The following is a 7,373-nucleotide window of genomic DNA, read 5'->3' as shown; positions in this document are numbered from 1 at the left end:
CCTGCCCGGCCCGAGCGGTCCCGGCCACCGCCGCCGCCGCCGCTTTTATCCCGCCCGCGCCGCCCCCATTGGCCGCCGCCATTGGCCGCCGCCGCCGTGAGGGCCGCGCTCGGCGGGAGGGGCCCGGAGGGGGCACGGGGGGATCCCTCGGGCTGAGACCTGCGATGGGGGTACCGGGAGGTCTGAGGGGGGATCCCTCGGGCTGAGACCTGGGATGGGGGTGCCGGGAGGTCTGAGGGGGGATCCCTCGGGCTGAGACCTGGGATGGGGGTGCCGGGAGGTCTGAGGGGGGATCCCTCGGGCTGAGACCTGGGATGGGGGTACCGGGAGGTCCGAGGGGACCCCCGGGCTGTAGAGGCGGTACCCCGGGCTGGGGGCACGGGGGGATCCAGGGGGATCCCCCGGGTTGAGGCCCTGGTCGGGGTGCAGGGGGGGTCCCTGCGCTGAGGCGTGGGCCGGGGAAACGGGGTGTCCGAGGGGATCCCCGGGATGGGAGAACAGGGGGATACTCGGGGTACTGAGGGATCCGAAGGGATCCCCCGACTGAGATCAGGGCTGGGGGTACTGGGGGGATCTCTGGGCTGAGGTATGGGCAGGGGCTATGGGAGTATACCAGGAGATCTCTAGGTCTGAAGATATGGGATCCTCCAGGATGAGGTGTGCGAGCAGGGGAGGAATGCCCTGGGCTGGGGCTATGGGAGGATCCAGAGTGATCCCCGGGCTGAGACCTGGGCTGGGGTTCCAGGAGGGAATCCCACGGACTGAGGTGTGCTGGGGGTATGGGGGGATCACTGGGGCTGCGGATATGGGGCACCCTCGAGGCTGAGGGTGTGGGGGATCTCTGGGCTGAGGTGTGTGATGGGGGTACGGGGGACCCCCCAGTCTGGGGGTACAGTGGGAATCCCTGGGCTGAGACATGGGAGGCAGGTACAGGAAGATCCCCCATACTGGGAGTATTGGGGTTCTCCAGGCTGAGGTGTGGGCTGGGGTTATGGGGGGAATTCCCTGGGCTGAGGCACGGGCTGGGGATTCAGCCCCGAGCTGCTGTAGGGTGCTCCCTTCCATCACCCCACTGTGGGGAGCCCAGGGTGAGCTGCAAGGGGATGGATGGGGCAGGGGATGCAGGTTCGTGCCCTGCACAGCAGCTCCCAGTACCATTCTCCATGTTCTCCCCATCCCCTCAAACTCCTAGGGCTGGTCCCTTTCCCACCAGGGTGATGTTGGTGCTTCCCACCCAGTCACTCCCTGGCACTGCTGGAATGCAACCACCACCACTCTGAGGTGCTATGGGCTGCTGGCCTTGGCATGCAGTCACCAGAATGATGCCAGGCATGGACTGACCCTCCTTGGTGACCATTCCCACGCCCTCATCCCAGCTGGGCTTCCAGCCCTTCAGACCCCTGATCTCTGCAGACACCTTCCTGCTGCAGGGCTGGCGTGTCCCAGTGTTTTCATGTTCCCACCCAAGATTCTGGAAATGTGCTAACTCTGATGACCAAGACCAAATATTTTGGGAATCCGTAGGGATCTTGTTGGCATGTCATCCCAAAAGGTGGTTTGAGCATCTTGTGTCCTCCTGGGCACTTTTGGGGCAAACCCAGCAGACAGAGCACAGTTTGGGTTCAAGTGTTGGTGAACAAATAAATGCTGGGGCAGATTTTTTGAACACAGGTGCCCTCCAGCTGGAGCTATTCCAGGATTTTATGGGCTGGAAACTGAGTCTAAAGGCTCAGCTGAGCATAGCGTGAATGTTCCATCACCCAAGCACAAGCAGGGGGACTCATATTTTCTGGATTGCAATCAAATAAATGGCCAAGATCTAAAGGAGCCACAAACCGTTCTCTTCACACCATCAGTCCTTAAGGCAGCAGGGACAAATTGTCCCCCTCTTGTGCCTAGGAAATGGTGAATTGCTGGGAAGATAAGGAGGGGAAGGAGCTGTCAGAGGGTGGGGTGTGACTCACTGGCTTTCCTCCTCCTGACACAAGAGCTGCATTTAACAAAGACAGGCAAGAGGGGGAAAAAAAATTTTAAAAAAATACCCCAGCAGCTGTAACATGTTCCACATTTCCACATTTATCATTTGGTTTCTGATCACAGGTTTTACCAGAAGAGTCAGGATGACTCAGGTGAAATCCAGGGCCCTGCAGCCAGCCAGGCTTTACTCTGTTTTATTGCCCCGAGCTCCGACTGGGAACAGGAACTGCTGTACCAGAACGATTTGGAGCCCTGAACTGCATCCCCGCTCCTCCCCAGACACCCAGCTCATTTCCCAATCCTCTGAGGATGTCCAAATCCTCTTTTTGAACCAGACAAGTTCCCTCACGGAAAACATCAGCAGAAGGGTTGCACTTCCCTTTGGATCCCGGCCGATCAGACACGGTTCAGAGGGCTGGGTAACGTTCCTGAGGAGCTTCAAACCACTGAGACCTAATCATCCATACAGAAGAGAGGTTAGCAAAGGGTATCTAAGCATCTTGTCCCTCCCTCTTCTTTGCTCTCTTTGTTTTCTTGGAAAAGAAGATAAGCTCCCTCCAGAGTCAACCTTGACTTTGTAAGCGCCTGAGCTTAGCTGCTGTGGGAGCTGGTTGTAATTTTTCTCTTATTTATGGGGCAAGAAGGGCAGTTCCCAGCTTATTTACCAGCATGATCACTGCCTGGCTATGCAGAAAACCACTTTTTTCTGAGGATGTTTGAGCAGAGGTTGCACACACAGGAGCTGATGCCAGCACTTCTGTTAGCGGCCTTTGCCAACGCGGCATTAGGAGGTTCAGGTAATTGGGATTTGTGCCAGGATGTGGAAGGACACAGCCCAATTTCCAGCCACTGTGGAATCCTCTCCCTCTGAAACACAGCCCCACATCAGCTGGGTAAGAAGAAGCACTAGGACTTGGCCTTTTGGGTTCTTGAAGTATGTTATGATGAAATTTTATTGATAGTTCCCTGTTATTTACACCCTATGTTCATTAAGCCTTCTCAAAGAAGTTTTTCTTTGCTATTTATGAATACATACAAAAAAAAAGTTAAATACAGACTACAGACCAGAGGAATCAATGAATATTTAAGGTTGGAAATGAGCTCTAAGACCATCAAGTCCAACCATTAACTCAGCACTGCCAAGGCCACCACTAACCCATGTCCCCAAGTGCCACATCCACAGGATTTTTGAACACTTCCAGGGATGGTGATTCCACCACTTCCATTGGAAGCCTATTCCAATGCCTGAGAACCCTTCCAATAAAGAAACTCTTCCCTAATATCCAATCTAAACCTCCCCTGGCATGACCTGAGGCCATTTTCTCTCATCCTGTCCCTGTTCCCTGGGAGCAGAGCCCGATCCCCCCGGCTGTCCCCTCCTGTCAGGGAGCTGTGCAGAGCCAGAAGGGGCCCCTGAGCCTCCTTTGTTCCAGGCTGAGCCCCTTCCCAGCTCCCTCAGCAATTCTCCAGCCCCTTCCCAGCTCCCTCAGGAATTCTCCAGCCCCTTCCCAGCTCCCTCAGGAATTCTCCAGCCCCTTCCCAGCTCCCTCAGGAATTCTCCAGCCCCTTCCCAGCTCCCTCAGCTGCTCCTCACAGGACTTGTGCTCCAGACCCTCTCCTAGAGGGAATGTGCCCTGTTTTTCTCTCCTCTGCTTGCTCAGAGCTTCAACAATATTTTCACTGTTTAAAGAGAAGAAATTCTTAAAGATCAACAAAACAGGGAATACAAAAAATCCTGAGATTGCAACTTGAATTATTTTCAAATGTAGAATAAGGTTTAGAGGAGGTGAAAGCTCTGTGCACCCACTGAAGGGTAATGGGGGGTCCCTGAGAGAGTCAGGGGATGCTGCTGAGGGTCAAGGTCCATGGGAAAGCCCTTCAGAGGCCTCTCTTATCTTTGAAGGTGGGAGAAAATACCAAGCTGGAGCTTGATGGACACAGGATGGAGCAGGTCTGTGTTCAGGCTCCCGCTCCTTGACCTGCTTTAGTCTGCAGAGCTTCCTCATGGTTTTGGTGGCACTGAGTGGGACTCAACTGGGAAGGGCTGGAGCATCATTCCCCATGTGCAAAAGGTGCTTCTCAGGGTTGGAAGAGTGGAGTCCCCAAAAGAAATCTCTCCATGCCAGGGCTAAGGATGAAATACCCTCAGCAGTCCTCACTGGGGCAGATGAAGCCATCAAAAAAGTGTTTCAAAGGCAATTTCTGTGCCAACAGCTGCTAAAAAGCTGCTGGAATAAACAGAAATGATGCACAGAAGACACCTGCTTTTCCTCTGTTGGCTACAAAATGGGATCATTCAGGACTGGGCTCAGAGCTTAAAGTTAGAGATGATGAATTCCACTCTCTCAATCCAGCTGCGCCGACCCGGCACATCATTAACAGCTCAAGCAGCAAAAGAGCAAAGCAGATCAATCCTGCTGTTAACAGCAAGCCAGGACGTGGCCCCAAGGTGATCCTGGAATAACAGCTGAACCCACAGAGGTGATGGATGGCAACATCCCAGCCTACAGGCATCCTTCCCATGCTCTGGAAACACAGCCTGAGATTTATCGGCCACTGGAATCACAGTGCGTCAGTTGAAAGAGTGAATCACGAGCAGTTTAATTCTATTACCCAGAATAACGAGCAAAATTGATTACAGGCTCCTCAAATACTAATCTGTTACAGGAGGATTTGTTGCTCCATGAGGACAGAGAACCCCCAGGGTCTGAGGGGTTTTCTGCAGATGGGATCTGCACTTTAACTTCCTCAGCAGGGTCTCACAATTTAGGGATGAGACTGGAGGTGGAGGCAGCAGTTTTGCCCTGGCCCAGCTTTCCTTTCCTGCCTTCGCAGAGCAAGGGCACAGGATCTCTTGTCAATGGGCCTTTCCTCCCCCAAAACTTGGAAAACTTCAGAAGGATTGGCCTGGGTAGGCTGTAGTAGGTGAATTCATATTTAGGAATGTGAAACCAGACACATCACACAAGTCTCTTGGCTCTCATGGACAGAACAGTTCCCAACAGAAGCTACCTGAGATCATCCAGGATGATCTTTAGCTCCCTCCATTCCATCTCATTCCACAACCAAGAGTGGCTTTGAACTCACAGCCCAGGCTAATGGGAACAGCAGCCGTGTCCTTGCATCGCTCCCCTCAATTGCTCCTCACTGTTATTACCCCAAGATATCGATAATGTGATTTGGAGACCAGACTGTTCCCTGGCAACACATGGCTTGAAACTATTCCTGCAAATTTTCCCTGCCATTCATGTCCAATTGAGTCAGGATCAAGTGGCTCTTTTCACAGCCTGGGTCAGTATTTGTGTTTTGCCTGCCTTTAAGTAAATTATTTACTATTCAATTTGTTTGGCAGCATTCAGCTGAGCACATTTAGTGCAATAACCAGGCAGAGGGAGAAGCCAGATCTGCTGTTCTCTGTCAAAGAACTCCATGAGACACCTGACTTCCTCACAGGCAGCTCTCACAACTCATCTCCTCCCTGGATTATCCAGCCAGGACCACCAGGTCACTCCATGACCAGTTACATTTTTTGGAAGGAAGCTGAGGTGGATCTCATAGCCAGAGGATCTTTGAGAAGGGAAGTCTTGTCCAAATACAGGTTCTCCCCTGCCCAGCTCCACCCTGAGAATCCAAGAGTGATGGATCCATCCTGACTCACCCTTTCCACAGAATCATAGAATCATTTGGCTTGGAAAAGACCTCTAAGATCACCAAGTCCAAACATCAAACCAAACCACTGGGATTTCTAGCACAGCCAAAGAAAAAGCATCAGGCAGATTCCTTGGCACAGTTTCCAAGTTCCTGATTTTCCAGCAGAAAGGCAGAAAATTCAGGAGCATTTCTGAAGAGTTCAGTGAAATTCTATTGAATTATTCAGCCACATTGTTTACATAGATTGAAAGCAAACAAACAAACAAAAAATCAAAACCAGGTAGTAGAGATTTACCTGTTTTCACTCAAAAATCCATTCCACGTTTTCTGTTTCTTAGTCTGGCATTTCATTTCCACTCGAATTAGGATTTATTCTTATCCCTGTTCTGCCAGCGCTGTTGCTGGATGAGTGCGCCCCGTTCCTGGCTGGCTCAGCACAGCTCCCTGGAAGGCTCCAGGTGATGGAGGATGTATTTGTAGCTCTGCCTGGAGCTGTGTAATAGAGCAAAACCCATCTTTGATCATAGAAATGTAACAGCAGCCTCATGGGAGATGATCCTTCCAGCACTAAAGCAGCTGGAATATTCACTGCCATGGTCTCAAGAGCCTGTTTGCTGTTTATTTTAGGGTCATGGACAGAAATCACCAGGGAACAAGTCCTGGGAGGAGAAGCTGAGGGAGCTGGGTGGGCTCAGCTTGGAGAAAAGGAGGCTCAGGGGGATCCTTCTGGCTCTGCACAACTCCCTGACAGGAGGGTGCAGCCAGGTGTAGATCAGGCTCTGCTCCCAGGGAACAGGGACAGGAGGAGAGGGGATGGCCTTCAGTTGTACTGGGGGGTTCAGATTGGATATTAAGAAAAAATTATTCATGTGAAGAGTTCTCAGGTACTGGAACAGCTGCTCAGGGCAGTGGTGGAGTCCCCATCCCTGGAGGGATTTAAGAACTGTGTGCATGTGGCACTTGGGGACAGGGGTCATTGGTGGCCTTGCCAGGGAATGGTTGGACTTGATGGTGTGGGAGATCTTTTCCAACCTTAAAAATTCCATGATTCTACCCACAGTCACGCAGCTCCGATAAAAATTTTCAAATCTGGCATTGGAAACAGCTCTGCCAGTTCTAACCTGCTATGAGGTGCAGACTGTGACCCCAAGGCTGGGGACTTTGGGTCTGAGGACACTCACAAATATTACACTGCAAAAACTGTTACACAGGGAGAAAAACCACGTGGAAATCAGGGTCCTGCAGGATGGTGCCCAACATCCCCAGTGACTTCCATGAGACCACCCCCTAAATCCAGGAGCCTCCTTTTAAACTGACCTTTGGTGTTTGTTCAGAAGAGCTGCGAGATTGCAAACATCCAGCTCCCAGAAAACTCCCCTGGAAGTTTACTTTGGCTGTTTCCTCCCTCCACTGGGAGCCAAAAGGACTTTGGATGCTCTGTAGGACCAGTTGTTTGCAGCAGTGGATGCCTCCCCAGCTCCCTTGGAAGTTTTCCCTGCCCTCTTCCAACATCAGGTCTAGAAAGGGCTCTGGACAGGCAGCCCAAACATGGATTTTGGATGTGGATAAGAATTACCTGGAAAATCTCCCAGCACCACACTCGAGATGTTCAAGTCACCCTCAGAACAATCTCATCTAGGAGAAAGAAAACATTTCAGTTCACCAAGCCCAGTGATTTTTCATCAGGATGTTTTCCTCACCACTGCAATCCCATTTTTTCCCCAATACACCCAAACAGGCTTTAC

This window comes from Pseudopodoces humilis, chromosome 7 (genome assembly GCF_049639895.1).
Source record: "Pseudopodoces humilis isolate 2021_Gansu_Grassland_sample_001 chromosome 7, ASM4963989v1, whole genome shotgun sequence".
Taxonomy (NCBI): Eukaryota; Metazoa; Chordata; class Aves; order Passeriformes; family Paridae; genus Pseudopodoces; species Pseudopodoces humilis.
This window is presented reverse-complemented; position numbering follows the sequence as displayed.